We start from the raw sequence: 23,314 nt of genomic DNA, 5'->3' as shown, positions 1-23,314 counted from the left end.
ACAAAAAGACAAAAATAAACAAATTCAGCAGAATACGTCAATCAAAAGAACATAGCATATAGAGTCAACGTGGGACATGGATAATACTATACAGTGCCTAAAAAGGTTAAAATCAGTTCACATTAAAAGCCAGGGAAAAAAGGTGCGTTTTAAGAAGGGATTTTCATTTGAACATGTTAATTGTTTGAGCAGGGGAGGTTGTTCCAGAGCTTAGGGGCTGCCACCGCAAAAGCGCGGTCACCTCTTGTTCTGAGGGTTCGTGATGTTGGCACGGTCAGCAATGACTGGTTCGCAGACCTCAGAGCTCTGGTGGGGTTGTATTGCTGTATGAGTTCGGCCATATATGGGGGGGCCAGGCCGTTGAGGGATTTAAAGGTGAATAAAATCATCTTAAAATCTATTCTCTGTTTTATGGGGAGCCAATGGAGTGAGATTAGGACTGGTGTGATGTGGTCATATTTTTTGGTACCGGTGAGGAGGCGGGCAGCAGCGTTCAATATTTCTGAGTGGCTGTATCCAATAACACAGGCGTTCACATGTTACGCTAATCCTCTGCATTGAGAGGTGTGTGTAGTTCATTCACATGTGAAGGAAAATCAATCAGACCTTCACTTTCTCTAAGTAGCAGTTCATTTAAAACAGGCAGAGGTTAAAGTCATGTTCATTTCCGTAGCAGAATGATTAATCAAGACTCATGAGCTGTTCTACGCTGCCTGCTGCTTTCATATTCAAGCTCTTCTTTGAAACAATCCTGTGAAATACTACAGGGGCCCCTGCTTGATTGACCAGAGAGCTTTTATCACTCTCGTGATTAGGCATTCCACCCTTGGTCATCTCAGCGAATAGCTTTAGGGAAGTGCACTACCCCATTAGTCACGTCACAAGAGTCGATGTCAAGTCTCACAAGTTCTCGAGCCGAAAGTTGATAAAGTTTTGATTATCCTGACCTGAATGAGTCGAAAGATTAAGCAAATCAGTGTCTTTTAATAGCCGTTCGAACGACAGCTGCAAGCAAAATAAAAGTTACACAGCCTTTGAGGAGAGAGGCAGTGACAGATATAATAGCCGGAGGCACATGGCCTATAGCTTACCTAATCTCAGAGCCAGTGGTTGTGTTTGTATTGATGCTGAGGGGCTTGGGGGATAGAAGGTGACAGAAGTGCTGCTGTGCCCAGACACACACGCTAGCTGTGAGAGGTCAGGATGAGTCACGGATCTGTGGGAGAGAAGAAAAATAATGAGCTTATGATGATACAGTACGTGCCAAAGACACACATCGTCTTGTCAAGCTCACACGTGCGTTCGGACATAACTTTATACATTTCTTATGGGAGTAAGAATCTCAACATGGCTAGAGTTCACCCAAAGATGAGCTCCGTGTCCCCCAGCAGCAAGCTTTCATTCCATTTACTGGAGTCCTGCTACCTAGGCTAGTACCCACAGACCTATACCCATGGGGATAAAAGCCTACATTATCTCAAGAGGTGCTTATGTGATGAATTCTGCACAGAAGTGGCTCATTGACAATGCGACCAACATCAAGTTATGTGTGCTCATTAAAGGGGCCCACAAAAGTGTTGTTGCAATGACAATGCAGCACTGAGAGGAATAGAGGCGCATTTGTCATCACTCCCACTTCACTCCTTTCAGATTGTATCTCCTGAAGCTCAGAGGGCACGTTTCAGATGATCCGTCCTCTCTTTACTTGTGCGTTCTGAATTAAGGTGTAAACAAAGACAACAACAAAAACATGCTTGTTTTTTGTTCTGCCTGCATAAATAATTAATTGAGTATTCTTCACATGTAAAGCAGTCACTGAGGGCCAGCAATTGTCTGTCTGTCTTTTTGTATTTTTTCCCGTTTTTCATGTATTTATGAGGTGACAATAGTCTGCGTGCGTGCGTGAAATCATAACTCAATGTGCAAGGATGTTTTGTAATTAGAGAGAAGTCTAATTTTGTAATTAGAGAGAAGTCATTATTATATTATCTACATAGGTCAGATCTAACATCTGCACTTGGCATAGTGGAATAGTCTCTATTTAGACATGACGGTAATGTTCCGAGCATTACAATTGTACGAAATTGTATTCACAGTTTGTAGTGGAGGGATGCGTGTTTACACGTTTTGCCATTTTTCAACAGAAACTACGCGTTAACCACTTTAACACTAGCATCCGTATTCTGCGGTGAACATTCGGCAAAGAGTTTTGGTGTAGAGCAGGGGTTTTCAACCCTTTTCATTTCAAGTTCCATTATTTAGTCGGCATTTGAGTCACGGACCACCATTCGATGAGATTTAGCCTCTCAGAGCCAAAACTTGAATATTTTGTTTGGCAGCTAGAGGTGGGATCAAGGCATACACAGTGCTGCCTTGATCCCGCCTCTAGCTGCCGCTGAATGGCCAGGCCGTTTGGTGGCCGGAGCATCAAGTCTGCCTGAGAGTTCCCAGATGGGAGCAGGAGGGGGGGAACCCAGTGTACTCTCTGCTGCCCCATCTGGCGGAGTCAAGTCAATGTATTTATTTAGCAAGCTTTCGGTCTACTGACGTTCTTCAGGCATCCTCTGGGGTATAAAATAACTTCTCATAGTAACCATATAAACTTGACCATACCAACTTTACAATAGATTTAAACAAAAACACGTTGGCGAACAACACCAACGATCTCATCACACCAATGACATCAATCACCACTAAACCGATTAGGACTCTTCTTTATCAGCGTGCCCGGTGTAGATGTCTATCAGATTTATCTTCACCCCCGGACCCTGGCACCTTTGTCTTCAAAAATTCCCTCGACGGTGGTAGGGCCTCGCAGTGGGTCCTCTTGGCCTTGACCCCTGGTGTAACCTCAGCCGTATCTTACTGGAATCTTGTCCTCTGGCCTGCTGCACACCCTTCACCAGAGTTGTTGTTGAAGACGCCCCATAGCCCATTTCATTGTAGTACGGGATTTACGATTTCTCAGATATGGATTGAAATCCGCCTGTCAAGGACCACTGTTGTTGTTTCGTTCCCTTTGCTGCTTGTGGAAGATTACATCATGTACAGGGTGAGACCCTGGTCTGTCACGAAGACGGGCGGGAGGATCCTTTGGTAGAGACTGGCCATTGCAGTTCCTCTCCTGTTTACCATCCCCTAAATTCCTGTGGGCGACTGGGCGCACAGACCTTCACTTATCCCTGAGGTCACCATGTTGACAGTAAAATCAAAGTTAATTTTAGTGTACAAATGGAACCAAATTGACCCATTAGGGTTCATTAGGTTCCATTTGTACACTCTCTGAGTTACAGACGCATAAGGGTCCATTTGTTTCCCAACTACCATTTAGCTGGGGACCCCCTGGAACTCCCCAGACCCCACTTTGGGAACCACTGCACTAGACAAGGATGTACAGATAGGGCTTGAGTGGTTAAGGTTTATTACAACAGTACATTTTTGCTGAGTACAATGGCAATTTCTGCTGAGTAAAACTACTCAATATTGCAGTGGTCACAAAGTAAAGGGCTGTAATTATTACACAAAAGTTCTAACCATTTTCCTAGTACTCAGCAAAAAATGCAATTAGAAGTTTTTAAATTACAAACATCTACTGATACAGTAGAACAAAATGGCCAGGTGTCAAAATAACATGCCAAAATAACAGACAATGTTTAAGTCATAGACAATTAACCCTTTGACACTGATATGCCTGAACAAATCCCTGTCATTTTTCTTCAGTTGAACAATTGAGCTTTACGAGGGACCATTGGGGAAAGGCTGTATTCCGTTTTATCAGTGACTAGAGCGGTGCCCGTTTACACTGGACTACTTGGAACGATGCATTATGGAGTTATTTGTCAGGCATGCCCAAATATGGAGTCTATGTGGAGATGTCCTGTCCAGAGCCTGGGCAGAGACTTTTGTGCTGGTTCTGGACACCGGTGCATCCCACCGACTCAAGGGCACTGCACTCCCTGTGGTGGTGTGGAATGCGTGTGACTGTCAAATTTGAAGTCGGTGGGTCAAATGGTTCTCGGGTTATGTGGATTACAGACACACGTACAGAAACTTGGTGCATTAACCCATTTTGGGCGGGAACCCCTTTTGGTGTTTTAAACATTATGTTAGAATTTAGCTATTGAAAAATAGCAGATCTACAAGCTCATAGCGTGCCACCGAGTGGCGCGCTATGAGCTTGTAGGTCTGCTATTTTTGAAAAATCGAAATTCAAAATGGGTTAATAGATAGATACAGCAGATCTGAATGATCCACTCTTCAGTACTCATTGTGAAGTGTGTCAACAACAAGCAGCATGACCCTCAGCACTTGGGGGGGCTTTCCTGAGCATCTTCTCCTCTGTGGGTCTACTCTGTGCTCAGCACCCACACAAACATCTTCTCCTCTGTGGGTCTACTCTGTGCTCAGCACCCACACAAACATCTTCTCCTCTGTGGGTCTACTCTGTGCTCAGCACCCACACAAACATTTTTTGAATTAAAATATCTTTACACTAAAATAAAATGGCATATTCAAAGACACCCAATTAAATCTCACTCTGGCTTACAGCCACTTTCATCAGGCCATGAAAGCCTCTCACACACTGTGCTGCTTTCTCAGAGGCTGTTCACCAACTCCTGAAATTGCAACACCGCTTTGGCAAATATTGAGGTGAAAAGTGCTGCGCTGTACATTAAAAGACTCCATCGTGGACACCCGTGTGTCCCACGGGACACCGTAATGATTAGACTAGACTAGAGCAACACAATGGTGGCCGTAAGGATCCCACTGGTCAGGTGCATCGCAAAGTCTGAGTGGTTAAACAGTGGCAAAACTGATCATCCCTCCATATCCACTGTTGAAGTGCCCTTGAACAAAACACTTAACCCCCAACTGCTCCAGTGGAGCTACTCATTGGCCATTGGCCAATAATATAACATTTGGGTGTACTGGGCAGCTCCCAGGTGTGAATGTGTGTAACTGTAGTGTATGAGTGAGTGTGAATCTGGGTGTTGCTGTAAAACGAGGATCCATGCTGCTCAGTCAACCAAGCCTAAATGGAGGCTAGGAAAACATGGCCTACAACCCTCTCGCAGACGTCGCCGTCAATCAGAAGTGACATCTGCATGAATAAGGCGTCGTGTCTTCAATGTGTATGACTTATTAGGGCAAATAACCACCCGGTCTCCTGGGGTCACCAGCATCTGCACGCCTCCGTGAACGATGCTCAGTATAGGCATAACTGTGCTGTGCAAAAATCTAAAGCTGACCTCCTCTCTGTGGACTGTTTTTTCGAGCTCATCTTGGCTTCCTCTGTGCTCGTTTATCAACGCACCAAGTTTCCCCTTGCTTGTGTTAATTTACATCTACATAATGGAAATCGTTCAACAGAGACACAGTTTGGTATTGCAATCTTGTCTGGAGTTACCAGAGAGAATGCCTGATCAGTAGATGCTTGCTGCTTGCAACAATGTCTTTGGAGATTCAGCCTTTATAGTCTCTAAATTCACAGTGGGTGTCAATGTGCAACTTTTATGAGAAGACCTGTGGCCGGTAAATCTTGTTTGTAATCACTATCGAAGGATTCCCAGAGCAGTCTAATTTGGAGTGATCTAAAGGTTACAGGTGTAACCATGCAGCACGCTGAGTGACAATGTGATACTGTCCCTGTCTGTGAGTCATTAGGACTTCATGCATCATTAGAGAGGCCATGGTGTGCTGCATCATAGACACCGTTTCCCTTGCCTTCAGCTTGCCTTTATCTGTGTCTGCACTATTAGCCTAGCTGGGGCTTCGCCTTCGATGAGGGGCATGCTGCAAAAACCTCTGATGTGATCATGTGGGACAGGTTGAGCTGCCAGAAAGCAACTGATGGAGAGACAAAACACGTACAAGACTGCCGTTTAGAGATACTGTAGCTCAGATGGTATTGAAGCAATCCTTGCTGAATACTTTCATGCCAATAAAGATGTAAGGCAAGGCAAGGTAAAATGTGTTTTCACAGCACATTTCAACAATAAGGCAAGTCAATGTGCTTTATAACAAAACATCAAGCAAAGAAAACATTTGAATTCAGTAAGAAGAAGCGAAAACATTGTGAAACTGCACTATTCGCTGAACAACTTCGTTTTATTTTTACTTTTACTTGGCCGGTTAAGACTGAGGTTAGGGTTAGTACTCGGACAACACGACCAACGCCACGTCGACAACACAACAACAAGACACACACACACACACACACACACACACACACACACACACACACAGTCACACACACACACACACACACACACACACACACACACACACACCAACCCACCAACCCACCAACCATCCGTTTATTATCTGAGTATTGACTGTAAATAAAGAGAGAAAAGAGGCAGGGGGGAAACTACCATGTGCTGGAGCAAGAGCTACACCCGACCACTGCATCAGCTTGTTATGATACTATCATTATGTCGTGGTGAAAACCATGCATATCTTTAACAGTAACCCTAACCCTAACAGCATGCATTATTCCAATTCACTTTTTAATAATTACAAATCTGATTGCGTGGGGGATGGCTAAACAAACCTTACTATGATGTTGTTGTTTCTGCATATTGAAAGCCCTTGGACAGAAGATGCGACCTAAAACAAGATTTGGTCTACAGATAAATTAATGAAATGAAAGTTTTTAGTCTAATATGGGCCTACCCTCTTATTTTTTCTCTTTTTTAATTTCTTTGTGTTCTCTTTTGAAATAGGTGAAGGGATGTAGTTGTCAAAGTGGGTCAAAGTCAGCTAACAACAGTGACATGAAAAATGTGAGAAACAAATGTGAAAAGAAAATGTAATTGTTTCAAGGATTTGTGATTGACTCAATAAAGGAGAAAATAAATAAAAATAAAACAAGATTCGACATTGTGTTGGATAGGATCACTTCTCCTGACCTAGAACACAGACGCAAGACTCAATACCTGCATGACATCAAAACGAAAACCCATAGCTGCTGCTGCACCATTAGTAGCAGAAACATTGGTACAGATTTTGTAGAGAGCTTAATTTAATTACATTTTACTCCCACATGACATTGGTTGTGGTGCTTATAGTTATGAAGAAGGGATTGGGTTAGGGACCACAGGAAACGACCCTGAGATATCTCTTTGGACTCAGCTCCAGTATAGATGACTCCACGGAGGGGTGCCATGGGCGCAGCCATTACTGAGGTGTACCATTATTAAGTGCAGCTTTACACCTCAGCACTGATTAGCTACACCTGGCCTACAGGGCACTGCTCCATGGATTCGTCTATAATTCTGACTTTATTCCATTAATAGCGTCATAAGGTGGGTCCTAACACCACCTACGTCCATTTCTTTGCTTTGCAAGAGGCTCGCTCATGTTTGAAAATCTCTAGGAAAAAAGACGGAAATAAGCGTGTGAATACAATCAACATTATACACTAAACATAAACATACTGTACATATTTTTATTTATCTTGAATCTTGAGCAAACAATAATGGCTATGTTTTATTACTTCCAAAAAAAATGAGCATTTGCGCCTGTCGTAGACATGCGCAGAGCAAGTTCAGTCAGGGAACCTCAGTCAGTGCGCCGGCCGTTAATTGGGCCACCGCAGCATCAGGCTCTCATCCACATGATTCACTCAGCCAATCACACACTCACCCCATCTCATACCGGCTACTTGAACCAGAGGTTTGCATTCCTCTGCCTTCTTGCTTGCTTACTGCTGCTGTATCAGCATGCTGCTGTCATACAACCTGCGCTCAATTCTGCTGCTGCTGCTATACTGTATACCCGTGCTGCTGTATACAAGTGCTCACCCACCTCCACCCCAGCTACCACCTGTCGTTTTGGATCTACTGTTTAGGTACGGGGGATTCAGAGTCCCTATGGTCGGGACTGATGCGCTTGACCTGAGTACCTAAAAAGCAGATCCAATACATCGCCAAACCATAATAAATATATTGCATTGATTATCTTATATTCAATAAATATATATATTACATCCTCCTTGAGTTGTCTGACTGAACTGTACTCATTCAAGTCACTGTTCTTACAGTGCGCTGGAGTGTTAACTTCCCAACCTCCTGCATGACAGCGTTGTCTTAAAACTAAAGTGAGAAATCTGTTATCAGTGAAAAGGCTCAGTGAAGGCTTGAAATTGGCCGTTCAGCGGCTGCTGTGATGAGACAACAGAGAGCGGTGTTATGGAACGTAGCAGCAGCATGGCATCTATGATTGTGTGTGATTTCCACTAGGAGGTGAAGACACCTGGAAAAATGCTGTGCGTCGTTTAACAGGGGCTTAATTCTGGCCGCATGGTTTATTCATGCGGCGACCGCTGATATCACGACTCTCATAAATCATGCAGTGCGGCATGCTGGACGCGTCCACGGGCCCGGGCAGGGCTCACTAATCTCAACACCATCTTTCATCTGAATAACCTTGCCTTACTGCAGGGCAGGCCTGACACAACCAGACGCAGCCCAGTGGAGGGTGGCTCTCCTAATACTTTCATTCTTTTCACTCCGGGAACAAAGAGTTGTATTTTTCTCTTTCTTGCTGCTGATTTTTACTTGGCAGCGCTGCCGCCGCCAACCACTCTCCTGCTGTGTACTCTGAGACGAGAGTCTGGCAGAGGCTTTCAACCACAGGCAGTTGCTCTTAACGGTCATCAGTCTCATCACTGGAACTCATCTAGCCTGGCGTTGAGAATCTACAATCGTAGGTGCCAGAGAGGAAGAGCGCCAGCCACCAACCAAGCAGCATAATCACTTGGTTCATTCATAATCCAAAACAGAGCAGAAAATGGAGGACTTCTAATGGAAGCAAACATGGTCATCATACAAAAACAACGTTGCATATACCCTCTTTGTCCTCTTTTTTTCCTCCTTATAATTATCTGCTGTCAAATGTATATAGTGGCATGTTTTATTAATTAATTGGACTGTGTGTGAAAAGGGCACAAGAGCTGGAATCATAAACATGCCAACGGGTTACCAGCTTAAAGTCCACTTTCTCACAAATAAAACTAATTAGTGACTGAAACACCACCACTTATAGAACAAAATGCCAAAGTGCCTTGAGTCACATAACCCATGCACAGCCTGAAATTTGTTTCATTATCACCCCAGGCAACTAATAACAAAACCATGGACGATGGCGAATGTTGTGTTGCCCTCTGTGCTACATCTATCCTCCCTAAAAGGTTTGTGGCCTCATGCTGCCTGCGCCATGAGGCACCGGCAGGAGCAAGTCTCACCTTCGCTCCCAGCCAGGGCTCTTGCACAAGCAATTAGCCACCCTCTGTCTGACTGCGTTTAACAAGAGCTGGTGAGGAACAGACAACTTTAGAACAATTTAGCGGTGTGCATATTAGCCTATTGAACCTTCTGCTCTCAACCACTGGCATCCCCTCTGAGTGGAGAGATGAGACTATTCTATTTTCTCTGCTGTTCTGGTCAAGGGAGCGTGTCCACATAGCTATGCATACAAAGCAGCCAAACATGTTTATTGCTGTTTATTGTGAAGTTTTTCGCTTCTGGGGACAGGGCCAAAGTCAGCAAGAAGTCTGGTTGTGCAGAGAGAAGAGAAAGGGAAAAAAAGCGGGGGGGTAAAAATAGAGAAAGGTGGGATAGAGGTAGGGAAGATGAACGTGGGGGAAGCAAGGCGAGCATCTCGCCAGCAAATGCTGAAACAACACAGCACTGCTGCCAGGGCAATTTTACACCCCGATGGTTTCACACCTCAGCCACCGCCCTCCCAACTCTACTCTGAACCTTGTGTCTTCATTTATTTTGTGTCAGTGTCCAAGATGTGAGAAGCCAAGCAGTGAGTAACTCGTCCGAAATGTCGCAGGGTAAGCGGCGTGTGAAACAGATGGTGGAAGAGGGTAAGAGAAGAATCTCATTTATATGTGTGTGTGTGTGTGTGTGTGTGTGTGTGTGTGTGTGTGTGTAAATGGTGCATTTATATAGCGCCTTTACCCAAGGCGCATTACATTCACACACCGATGTGGGAGGAAACCATGCAAGGCACCAACCTGCACATCAGGAGCAATTAGGGGTTCAGTAACTCTGGGTTCGAACTGGCAACGTTGCGGTTTCCATCCAGCCACTCTACCCAGCCTCCACCACCCCGATGTGAGTGTGTGTGATGTGAGAGTGTTTGCAGTAGGCCTATACTTGCTTTTAGGGCCGATTCATACTCCTATTTTAGAGCCGAATAAAAGTCGGTTCGGCGCTGTAGAGCCTACAATTTGATGTCATTTGAGGTTCGAGGGGGCGGGTACCGTCCTAAAGTCGGCTCTTCAGGGCTACTGAAAATTTCTGACGAGCCGAAATCATTTCGGCACTACAGCGCCGAAACAGCGGTAAAATAGGAGTATGAATCGGCCCTTAGACAGCTGATATTACAGTAGTTGAGACTTCATAATTTTTCTTGGTAGCATGTAAACTCAAGATCACCACTGCCTGTAGTCTCATGTTGCTTAATGACTAATCAGTTGCAGGGAGGTCATGCTCTGATGCTAGTTCAGAGTGCTTGTAACCCGCAGCACGGGTGATTTGTAACCCGCAGCACGGGTGATTTGTAACCCGCAGCACGGGTGATTTGTAACCCGCAGCACGGGTGATTTGTAACCCGCAGCACGGGTGATTTGTAACCCGCGGCACGGGTGATTTGTACCCCACCCAGAGGCGGTCTTACCATTGGGCTAGGGTGGGCTGCAGTCCGGGGGCCCGGGACCAAAAAAAACACTCTTTAATATGATTTGAAATTGTTAAGTATTGCAATCCTAACAATCCCGACGGCCCTCACTGCATGTCACCCCCTCATTTCCTGTCAGCCTACTGACTATCCCTCTATAAAAAAAAATCACACTCTCTCTCTCTCTCATTAGAGACACACACTACCCCTCTCTGTTTCTGGCGCCCCCTACTGCTATTAATAAGTCACATACTCGTGCTCATTCAGGTACACAAACAGGTACACAAACAGGTACACAAACAGGTACACGGACATTGCTGGTTGTAGGAGTGGTTGCACCACTCAAAAATATAAAATAAAGGCGAAAGCCACAAACAAACATAAAAAAGGGGAAAAAAGAGATAACTCAGGGGCCACTCAGCAAAATTCCAAAAGTCCAAGGGCCTAACATCACAGTAAAAAGCCACATTTCCATCTATAAGGCCAAATCTCAGTGAACAAAAACATTTTGATTAATGATGAAGATACAAAATGAGGCTTCATTCACAGAATGTGAAGAGAACATAAACAGATTATCACAAGTGAATAATTAAGTGGTTATTGTAATACTCATGCAGCAATCCTCGGAGACCGCAGGAGTTTTGTTTTCAAAAGAAAATACTCAGCTGACATTAGGCCATATCACTTTCTCTTGGAACAACCAGTGATTTTATAAGACATCCATTATACTATATGCTACTAGTTCAACCTGCAGCAATAGCATCATATTCCAGATATCAAAGTACAGCAATGACACTACTACAGGCCTATGTACAGATAGCTGTTATTAATGTCATTAATAATGACAGTACGCATGAATGCACACACACACACACACACGCGTGCGCGCGCAACTGGCGCAAACGGCACCGACCAAAATGGAATAAAGATGCAAGCAACTTGCAAGGCACACACACATGCACGCACGCGCGCACACACGCGGCACCGAAACAACACTAACACAGCCTCTCTTTCTCTCTCTTCCCAACTCAATGAGAGCTCGAGCCAATTTCAATGTGATTAAACCAGCGATTATGTTTGTGAGATTAATGAAGCAGACCACAATACCTTTCTGTGGGTCCGGTGTGCGGTCAGCTGTCTGCCCCAAGCAAGAATTTCAAACTCACAAAACAAACGTATTTTGTCTCCTTTCCTTTTGTTACGTAGATCCAAAATGGACTATATGCTCCCAGTCTCTTAACTTAATTTTCCTCTCCATGGACACGGGACAAAACGGATTATAAAGTAAATAATAAACTTATTTCATTTAAAATACTTCCACCCGCCAGTCTTTCACATCATAAACAACCACACACGATTTTACGAAGATTTTAGCCCCAATGGCAAGTAAACCAAGCAGGCGTATCTTGGCAGCTGTCAATCATTCAACGCAATGAAAGCCAATGGAAGCCTTTTGGGCTGTAAAAAAAAAATCAGCCCAATTTAACGTATTTTGTGTTTTTCTTGTAACTATGTGATGCTGTTGCTGCTTTAGATTATACCAGAATATAAAAGTATCTATTCTAAAACATTTTAATAATAATTTCTCAATAGGATAGGGGGGGCTCAGCCCCCCGGGCCCCTTGCCCATTTATACCAGCCAATACCTACTAACAATGAAAATAACGAATTATATTTTTATTGCTGGTATGACCATGATGTGCTACAGATACATTAAGCAGGGGCCGCATCACATACATCATATGCAGCAGTCACACACATGCAAGCACACCATCTATACATCTACTGTACAGTACACAGTGCACACCAACTAGACTGCCATTGCCAGATCATAAAAAAACTGATAATTAAGCCAAAGACTTTCTGAAAATAAATTTCAATGAGTAGTCACTGAAATTAGTATAACTATTAACTTTCACAGTAATTCCATAAAATTGCATGGCAAACAAGAAATACCACATTGCTGTTGTATGCCTCCGCCATCCAGTTTATATCCTATAGTCTGTCCAGACTCATATAATGTACAGACTTTGAAAGACTAACAGTTACTAAAGAGGTGCTGTAAGTTATATTTTTGGGATAAAAACAAAATTTGTTTTGGAAATTTGGAAATAGTTAAAGCTGTATGTTGTGATAGTAATTATTCTATAGACTAGAGTGTTTGTTCAGTAATTGTACTAATCCCCAGCTCTTTAATAAAAGAGAATTCAGCAAATCAGAAAATTACAAAAAGATAACGTATTGTATGTCCCAATTACAATTTTGTCAGCTCCATTTTTTCTTTCATCACAGGGAGACCCTGAACAAACATTCTATAGCAATGATGATGATCATAATATAGATTCAACTTTTTTTGTGTGTTTTTTTTAGCTCCCCTGTGTATTTTCTATATATTTGCAATTTTGAACAATCCTGATTTATCATCATATTGGGGCTTTTATGGAAATTGCTCTCAGGAACAGCTCAACTGATTTGGTCGTATTTGTGATGTCATCAATGTCACTCCACTTTGTATAATTCCTCCCTCTCTTCAGTCTTCAGTTCCAAATTAGCATTTCCACTTTGTTTACAATGTCCACCATTGTTGATTTTCCAAACTGACATGGAATGGAAACAAGCCTGGTTTTATCTAGCATCAGTATTATAATGACTCAAATATTAAATATCAGCACCCCCACCACCTCAGGACAATCACGATATCAGAATGGTGATTGAGTGGATTTTCACTCCCGTCCCATCCCACTCCCACAGAAACAAATCCATCCCGTCCCAATCACGCGGACCAGAGTAAAACATTAAAATCACCTCCCGTCCATCCCACCCCGCTCCCACTCAAAATTACTCCCACTCCCACCTCCACTCCCGTTTTTATTAATTAAGTTAGTCATTAGGAAAGACAATGGATTTTGTGTTCTTTTTAGATTACTGTGTTTCATGCAGTTTTAATTCAAAAGATATGGCACCAGGAACAGTTAATCTGTGGTAATATAATGAGGCTCATTGATGTCATCAATCCCGGGATTAATACCATTTTAATCCCATCCCGTGGGAATCCCACGGAACCTGCAGGAATCCCAAAAAAATCCTTAGATTCGATCATATCAGTCCGTTGGTCAGGGCACCCCTTGAAATCTTTCTGTCTCTCTGTGACCTTGCTTGAGCACAGCTAGGGTGCACACTCTTAATTTGTAACTGCTTAAAACTAAAGGTCTACTTCATCCCACCATCCCCCCACCTATAAATATAACCAAATAACAGGTAAACTCATTAACTCCACTTGAAAACGGTATTGCCCCAAAATCCCTCTACCCATGTATGTAGATACCCATGCCTTTCACACTAACTCTGGGTTGAGCCCGGGATTGAACTGGGATTCTTCTGTTTCCCCAAGTAAAACTTCTTCTCTCTTGTATGTCTTGCCATAACATATATGCAAAGAAAAGCACACAAATATAAGAACAGATGCTCCCATAATTCAGTGTGGGTACGGGTAGTAGCATATAATTCAGCACACAAACGCAATAAACAAAAAGCACAAGCATTATGAACCTGTGCATGTAGATATACATCACTGCTACTCAACTTAAGATGGCTCAGGGGGGCCTGGGCCGTGGCTCAGCGGTCCAGGCACCCTGGCTGGCAGCCCAGCCTGGCAGTGTGCCGCGGGTTCGACTCCCGATCCCGACGGCCCTCACTGCATGTCACCCCCTCAGCCTACTGTCTATCCCTCTATAAAAAATATAAAATAAAGGCGAAAGCCACAAACAAACAAGAGATAGCTCAGGGGCCACTCAGCTAAATTCCAAAAGTCCAAGGGCCTAACATCTAAAGTCTATAACATTAAGGAAACACAGTAAAAAGCCACATTTCCATCTAGAAGGCCAAATCTCAGTGAACAAAAACATTGTGATTAATGATGAAGATACAAAATGAGGCTTCATTCACAGAATGTGAAGAGAACATAAACAGATTATCACAAGTGAATAATTAAGTGGTTATTGTAATACTCATGCAGCAATCCTCGGAGACCGCAGGAGTTTTGTTTTCAAAAGAAATTACTCAGCTGACATTAGGCCATATCACTTTCTCTTGGAACAAACAATACCTACTATCTTGTTCAAAACAATGAAAATAACTAATTATATTTTTATTTCTGGTATGACCATGATGTGCTACAGATACATTAAGCAGGGGCCGCGGCATCACATACATCATATGCAGCAGTCACACACATGCAAGCACACCATCTATATCTACTGTACAGTACACAGTGCACACCAAACAGCAAACAATAGTAATGAGGCATTACTGGAATCACTCACACCAACTAGACTGCCATTGCCAGATCATAAAAAAACCTGATAATTAAGCCTATACCAAAGACTTGTCTTCTTTCTCAAACTAAATTTCACTGAGTAGTCACTGCAATTAGACACTTTCACAGTAATTCCATAAAATTGCATGGCAAACAAGAAATACCACATTGCTGTTGTATGCCTCCGCCAGACTCATATAATGTAGCACAGACTTTGAAAGACTAACAGTTGCTTTTTGGTATAAAAACAAAATTAGTTTGGGAAATTTTGAAATAGTTAAAGCTGTATGTTGTGATAGTAATTATGCTATAGACTAGAGCGCATGTTTGTTCAGTAATAGTACTAATCCCCAGCTCTTTAATAAAAGAGAATTCAGCAAATCAGAGAATTACAAAAAGATAATAAATTACAATTTTGTCAGCTCCATTTTTTCTTTCATCACAGGGAGACCCTGAACAAATATTATATAGCAATGATGATGATCATAATATAGATTTAACTTTTTTGTGTGTTTTTTCAGCTCCCCTGTGTATTTTCTATCCCCACAAATATGCAATTTTGAACAATCAGGATTTCTCATCATATTGGGGCTTTTATGGAAATTTCTCTCAATGTCACCCTACTTTGTATAATTCCTCCCTCTCTTCAGTCTTCAGTTCCAAATTAGCATTTCCACTTTGTTTACAATGTCCACCATTGTTGATTTTCCAAACTGACATGGAATGGAAACAAGCCTGGGTTTATCTAGCATCAGTATTATAATGACTCAAATATTAAATAAGTTGCATATCAGCATGGAAATTTAGCTCCACTTCCGCGGACGACTGACGCGGAGGAGAGCGTTTCCGGGAATCTGGCCGTCGCGCAAGTCGTCCACGGAAGTGGAGCTTCTTTTCCATCCACCAGCTGTCTAAAAACCCGGAAAAAGAAGCTGCGCTCAGCCGAGAACGTGCGTGGCTCTTTAGTAAGTCTGGCAGCACCTATAGAGAGCTTCATCACTTGGTGCAACAACAATCACCTCAAGCAATCAATGTGAGCAAGTGAGCTTGTGGTGGACTATAAGGAGCCCCACTATACTGATTGTCATCCAGGGAGGCCAAGTGAAGGGGGTGAACTCATAACAGTACCCTAGGGTTCCAAATCAATAGCAAACTCTATTGGATCTGACTTGAGTTTGTTAAAGGGTAAGACCACTTTTGTAGATGTGGGGGTTGTGTATTTACCTTGCCATGATGTAACTCCAAATGTGGACAAGAAATAAAAAATAATTGCTCCAGTGATTAGAAATTGATAATTCAAAATATGCTCCTCATTGACTTACATTGTACGCTGAAACAGCTCTCAAAGTCACTCTTTTAGTACGTAAACAAACACAAACAAAGTTGATTCAGACAATATAGAGCATCACCAAAACTCATGTCATTTTATTTTTTTATAAAAATGTTAACTTCCTGTTGATTTGTCCATTTTCATTAGGAAGAAAACCCGGAGTGTTACCAGGGATCCGGATCCAGATCTTCAAATAGTAAAATCAACAAGAAGTTAACATTTTTATAAAAAAAGAATAACAAAACCACATGAGTATTTCCAGTCATTTTGTGGGGAGCACTCATGGGGCCACGCATTAAAAGTAAATTAATCCACAAAGCGTCGTTTGTATTGTTTACCCATTTCTAAAATATCAGCCAACTTTCGTTCAACCATCACATGGAACAATTTTTTGGGCGTAGTGATATGGACACAAAAAACATAGTTCTGTGTGATAGAGGGGTCAAAAATGAACGAAAGTTTCACTATATGGTAGAAATAGGTCAACAATACAAATGAGTACAAATGCTTTTGTGAATTAATTTACTTTTAATGCATGGCCCCCTGTGCCCTCCACAAAATGACCGGAACTACTTAATATTTCACCAAAACCAGAGCAGAACTCCCACCGCGGGACTTGGGCAATCAATTTATACAGTTGCAACCACTATATTAAAGTATTTCATCATACAGCTTAAGTTAAACATTTCTGAACTATCCTTTTAAGCTTTGATTATCGTGTTCTGCAGTAGTGAGAGAGAAACAAAGACCAGAGTCTAATTCCTTGTATGTGTTCACATGCTTAGCTGATTGAGATAGAACATAAAGTTATAGCAATGATGTCAGTAGACAATGTTTCAAATATGGATGTTGCTGCAAAGAAGCAACAAATTCTAAAACATTGGATGCTTCACACACATCTTCAAACAAGAAGATCTGCCAGCACAGAAAAGCGATACATTCACCACAGTTTCAATATTAGTGGACAGTCTGGATTGTGTCACCAATTCAGTATTCAACCACTATGATGAAATGTGATCACAATCTCCCCAGCGAATCAATTGCAATATGTGTAATATATCAATATATAATTTAGATAATTTCACTGACACTGTCACACTGCCAGTGTTTGGTATTTTACACTGGGCATACCTACACTTCAGGTGTCAGGATGATGCTCTTGGGGATATGACCATTTGACTCTTCTAGTCAAATGGACCACCAATGTCTAGGAATGATATTTTTGAGACTTTAAAAGTCTCAAAAATATATTAGCACTGCAAATCATCTGTGCTGTAGTAAAAGCTAAACAAACACACAAACAGTCTTAGGCAATGATCCGCAGCAGTTCTTTCTGAATATAAATTATACTTGTTTAAATGTCTACAAGTTGTCTAATTGTCTACACAAACTCCACCCAGCACGTGCTGGGTGGAGTTATTAAATTAATGTAAAAATGCGTTCATGAGAATGGGATGGACGTGAGGTCACAGTGACCTTGACCCACAACACTAATCAGTTCATCCAATGTGGACATTGTGCCAAATTTGAAGAAACTGCCTCAAGGCTGTCCTGAGATATTGATTCACGAGAATTGGATGGGCCGATGGACAGACAACCAGAAAACAATGCCTCGAGGCACTGTTGTCACCGGCAAAGGCATAATTAGGAATATACCACAAGAATGTACTCAAAACATTCAGTTAAAATAGTAGCTAAATAGAAGCCACCTGAAGTTAATAATATGACCTTGCATTTATTTTATTGCAATGGCATTCACAAACCGTGCATAAGGCATTCAACATAATTTCTAAACACTGCCATGTAATGCAAAACAAATTCAGCATACGGAATAAAAATGGTGTACTCAAATGCGGATGCGGCAAGATTATCAAGCTGACGATGCAACCCACACCACAGTTTAATGAATACACCATGGTGTACGTAGTGTAGGAGGAGCATGACCCCGACTTGAGATTAATGATCTGGGTCCTGTGAGAAAGGTCTGCCCTGAATTCCATCCTCGGCCTCGAGGGCTGTATGAAGCCTGTGAGCTTTTGATCAAGTGTCCTGTGCTCTCTAGGCAAACACAGACATACGCCTGCAAGATTAATACAACCGTCTCTCAGAACTGTATAATCTGTTAAGTGTCACCTGGCTCTTTACCAGAACACCTTCCGGCCTCTGACACAGTCACTGTTTAAAAGGAACGCCCCGTAGGTCTGTATGCATTGCTGGCCCTGTGCATTGTGGACAGGGTGTCTGGCTGTCTTTGATGGAGATGGGGAGATGCTCAGCAGCTCAGTGAGGGTGATGTATTATGCATGAGATGCTCCTGTAAACTTTTTTTTTTTTTGGCATCTAAATCCCACATGTGGCTCAATCTGTGCTCCATTCAGTGTCCTGACTGCCGACCATTGATCATAAAGCAAGGGACCCCGGGGTTGCTGAATAAGCATTGCGGCTTTATGTTATAGGCCAGGGGCTCAGTGATATGGTATCAGTGAGCTCTTATACCATAAAGTGAGATCCATCATTATACGTTGGCAGTGGACCAGGATTTGGCCAACAGCACCGATCCCAAGAGATATGAGGAGCGATATGAGGGGTTTATTAGACAGGAGAAACATAAGACGGGGCATTATGTTTATGTGAGATACTTCCATGGCATGCAATGTTCAATAGGGCCAAACACGATCTAAGTAGCTACGTATGTCTTCTCTGTCTATCTAGGTTATTTAGAATACAATGTAACTGTGTTCAATAAACCACATTGAAAATGAAACAAAAACATACAAGACACACTGATATGCATGACATTGCTATATGCACATCTCTTTCTCTCTAGTGGCGCAAACTTCTGCACGCGCGCAAACACGCACACACACACACACACACACACACACACACACACACACACACAGTTACACACACACAATGATGACATTGTGATCCTACCCTCCCCTTCCCAAACTGTGGTGCGCGACATGAAAAGTCTAATGGTGGTGCTATGGTTTTATTTTAAATATATTAACATATTATGCCAATATATGGCAAGTAATGCAGAATATAGTCTATGCTGCATCTACAGTATTATGCCATTTTCAGGTTCATATATGTGCATATATGTGGATAAATAGGAAATATATGTCTCTATAGCTTATGCAATTTATATTTCCATGTGGGGGGGTGCATCAGCTAGGTCGGGAGGTAACAGGGGGTGCATGGCCAAAAAGGTTTGGGAACCGCTGCTCTAACGTGCCAGAGGCAAGGCATCACATTCTAGTAGTCATCACACTATTAAAAGACTGTTAAGCACATTGAGTAATTTGTCCAATTTGATCATATAAATCTAATAGTCTACACAGTCTACTAAATGCGACAAAACAACTCAAACCTACATTCCTATATTTGTCAGATTGTCGGTCATGTACTGTGTATACTGACTCATGACGATCTATGTGGTACCCTATAGGACACCCAGGTGTTTTCCAATATAGATTACTCAACATGCTTGGATTCAATGCTGGTTTTGACATTTATGAGGTCACGATTCATTAACCACTTAAGTCCTATTTTACTTAGTCATATGACGATGTCACACAGAGAAAATATCCAATTTACAAGCTCGCAACGCACTTAAAAATATATTTTTTTAAATGTTATGATATGCTAAAAAATAGGGACGCCGGGGTTAATGTGCGTTAAAGTGAATTAACTTCTTGGTAATGTAGGTATACTGTATGCCATGTAAGACATTTCACTGACTTCTTTCCATTTGATGCCTTCACATTTAAATTAATACCTGTGTACTACTGAGGGGTATCATACATCTACTATTAGTCAAAGAAATAAGCTGATGCCTGTGCCTCTGCTCTCCCCTCTGGATCCGTCCCCTCGTCTATGTCGTGTTACCCCTGTGTTGATTGCGCATCGTGTTCACAAGTCTGCATCTTGTTACAGTATACTGTATAAGCTCTGCCCTCTTGTTAGTTGTTCTACATGCAATCGTTGATTCTGTTGTCCTGTTGTTCATGTTGTAACTTGTAAGTAAGTCAGCGATTATGACTACCTACCTACCTGTACCCATGTCTGTGTGTTAATGTATTGTGCCTGTCTGAATAAGCAAACTTGTTTTAACAACAGAATGCTGTGGTTGGGTAAACTGTAACAAGAATAAGATTAGCTGAAAATCATGTTGCTCATAGAATGTGTAACAATCTTTTCTATAAAGTCTAGACAAGTGATTAAGTCCTATTTAAACCCCATGGTGCAGTGCTAAGTAGTAAAGCCAGCACAACTCGTCAACTTATGCACAGCTGAAGCAAATAATGGATAAAAGCGTGAGCCTAAGATAGAGAGTTGGTTTAGCTGTTCAGGGCATAATGATTACTTTAATAATAGCCCTATCTGCAATAACTCCACGTCCCTCCATCGAGATCTCATCAATGCTCATTTCCTCAACTGAATGTGGACTCTTACGTCTCCAGTGGACGATGTGTCATATGTCCCTCTGTGCTGTGACAGAGAGCCTAGCTATCTCTAAAGAAACCAAGGATTTATGGTAATCGCCCCTGACCAGAAGGGTGTGGGGTGTAAAAAGTGGCAGGTGTAAGCAGATGCATCAGCAGTATTTGCAAAAAGTCACCCGACTCCCAGGAGGATGGTGCTTGTCATTAAGACAAACAGGAAAAGAACTGATGAGTGCATTAATCAGAATGCAGCCAAGCAGCAGTGGTGAGCCGTGGTCTGTTCTCCTGGGCTGGGGAGCGTCCAGAGCATAGAGTATAGGTCCAGAGCCCATCACACCTGAGGGAGGGGGATTAGCTGAGCTCCTCTCTGGAGTTCTTCTATCTGAAATCGGCCTTAGCTCATCGTTTCTTCTCCTCGCCTAGGAGGCTGCGGCTGGATATCAGGCTCAGCCGATCTATTCCTCTGCAGAGTGCCGGCTGACCGACATCAATGCAGTGTGCATTGTCAAATTATTAATTAAATGCATGCAAGCATAATACGATGTGGGACGTGATCAGACCTTTGGGATGGCTAACTTCAAATTGAATCTCAATCTAAATTGCAAATTTCTGCTATGCCTTTAGTTTTATTATTGTGCTCTATGCTGTTTTAAAATAGATTTCTATGGTATGGTGTTAGATTAAGTAGGCTAAGCACCACTGTATTACAAAATGCATGATCAACCCACATTGACATACAAATTAATGCAAAGATCAATGCTGCCATAGATTTCAGAGACAGTGCACCGAACATAATACATTGTGTATAAAAATGTTCAGTTCTATCCAACATTATGCCTGAATGAATGGATATATTGCACATTTGTAGTAAACAATAGTGACTGCTGATGCTATGCCTTTTCTGCCATTATTGGAAATCAACATAGGCTATGCTAGGCCATAGTAGCCTATAAAGAATTGGGCTAATTGATCGAGGCACTACATATAGACCAGGCCAGGCTTTTTTGTTTTTCCATAAAAGGTGTTTTTTTTTAATATACAGGTTTAATGTTTGTTTTTAGTTCAATGTTTGTTTTAAAAACGCCATTGAAAATGAAGGGAAAATTTACATCATCTTGTCCCTAACAAAAAAATAAAATGAGATTAACAATAAAGAGAATTTAATGTTTGTTTTGGCACTGTTTGTTTTAAATCACCATTACATCACCTAATCAACATGAGTTAGACTTTAATATATTAGCGCCTCTCACTTCACACGCCACACGTGTGTGATTTTTGAGGGGAGCTAGCCCCTCCTATATACAGGTTTAATGTTTGTTTTTAGTTCAATGTTTGTTTTAAAAACGCCATTGGAAGGCAAATGTACGTCATATTGTCCCTGATTACATCATATTGTCTCTTTAATGGCATTTAATGTTTGTGTTGTCACTGTTTGTTTTACATCACCATTACATCACCTAATGAACACGAGTTAGACTTTAATATTAGTGCCCCTCACTTCACACGGGTGTGATTTTTTTATGACCATGGCTTTTGAAAGTGTAGAGAGAATTTGCCAGGGAAAGTATAGAACCAATGTCCATATTTTTCATTAACTTCTGCTAATGCATTTTCTGTGGCTCCAGGGTATTTTGTCAGTGTTCAATGCACTTTTGCTGAATAATAACATCTATCAGTCTTCAGTCAGTTCAAACAAAAACAGCTTCATTTGCAGAATAAAGGTCATTGGAGCCATTTCTTTTCAAGGGTTCTGAGGGACAAGTCTTTATTTTATTTTAATTTTTTTGTTTGTTTTTTCCGTAGCAAATAGCAATAAAACTGATGGGCACAGTCAGACACCATTTTGGACAATCGTGAACTGAATAATGTGTGCACTTAAGTGAATTTTGCCTATACAGGGTACACTACAGTATACTGTATGTATAGTGAATCTGGTTTTAATGTATGCCCTGCAAACAGCGTGAGTGGAGATACATTAGAACAATTCACATATAGCAAATTGATGACTGTGTCTGTGCCTAATCATAGTCTTATGATGTGCTAATTTAATTAACTGAATGAATAATGAATTGTCTACTAAGTTGATCTAATGATTTGATTGTGTTAATGCTGTGTATATATAGCTTACAAACATGCATAATGCCTACCGTGTTTTTGTTTTCCTTTAGTTTTTTGTGTATATTGATAGGTAACCTGTGACATATTTCTGCTATGCCTTTTTTTTGTTTTTATCGCATCTTTTCTTTCCGCTATGTCATTGTTTCTGGTTTTATTTGTCTTTATGTTGTCCTATGTGTTGGTTTTTGTATCTGTATGACTACACCGTGGTGTTCACATAAAATAAAAATATAAAGTATATAAAAAAAATATAGCTTACAAACTAAAATCACAAATGTTGTTATACTCCTTTTAATCTTCTTTGTGCATACTTAACGCTATTTAATAAAACAAAAAAATAATCAATTATAAGTAAGAAAACCAAGTCTTGCAAATTCATACAGTGGAATCCAATTGCTCCCTGCTAGC

The 23,314-nt window shown here is 41.7% G+C and overlaps 1 protein-coding gene across 1 annotated transcript in view; it reads right to left on the bottom strand.

The window, feature by feature from the left end:
* The window catches only part of megf11 (multiple EGF-like-domains 11), a 112,532-nt gene that overhangs the window by 86,121 nt on the left and 3,097 nt on the right, over nt 1-23,314 (bottom strand). Inside the window, exon 2 of the mRNA XM_080761247.1 lies at nt 1,092-1,216. The gene's annotated coding sequence lies outside the window, so the exon portion shown is untranslated. The remainder of the gene's footprint in view (nt 1-1,091; nt 1,217-23,314) is intronic.

This window comes from Protomyctophum bolini (assembly GCF_963924005.1).
Source record: "Protomyctophum bolini genome assembly, chromosome: 4".
Lineage (NCBI taxonomy): Eukaryota > Metazoa > Chordata > Actinopteri > Myctophiformes > Myctophidae > Protomyctophum > Protomyctophum bolini.
This window is presented reverse-complemented; position numbering and strand designations above follow the sequence as displayed.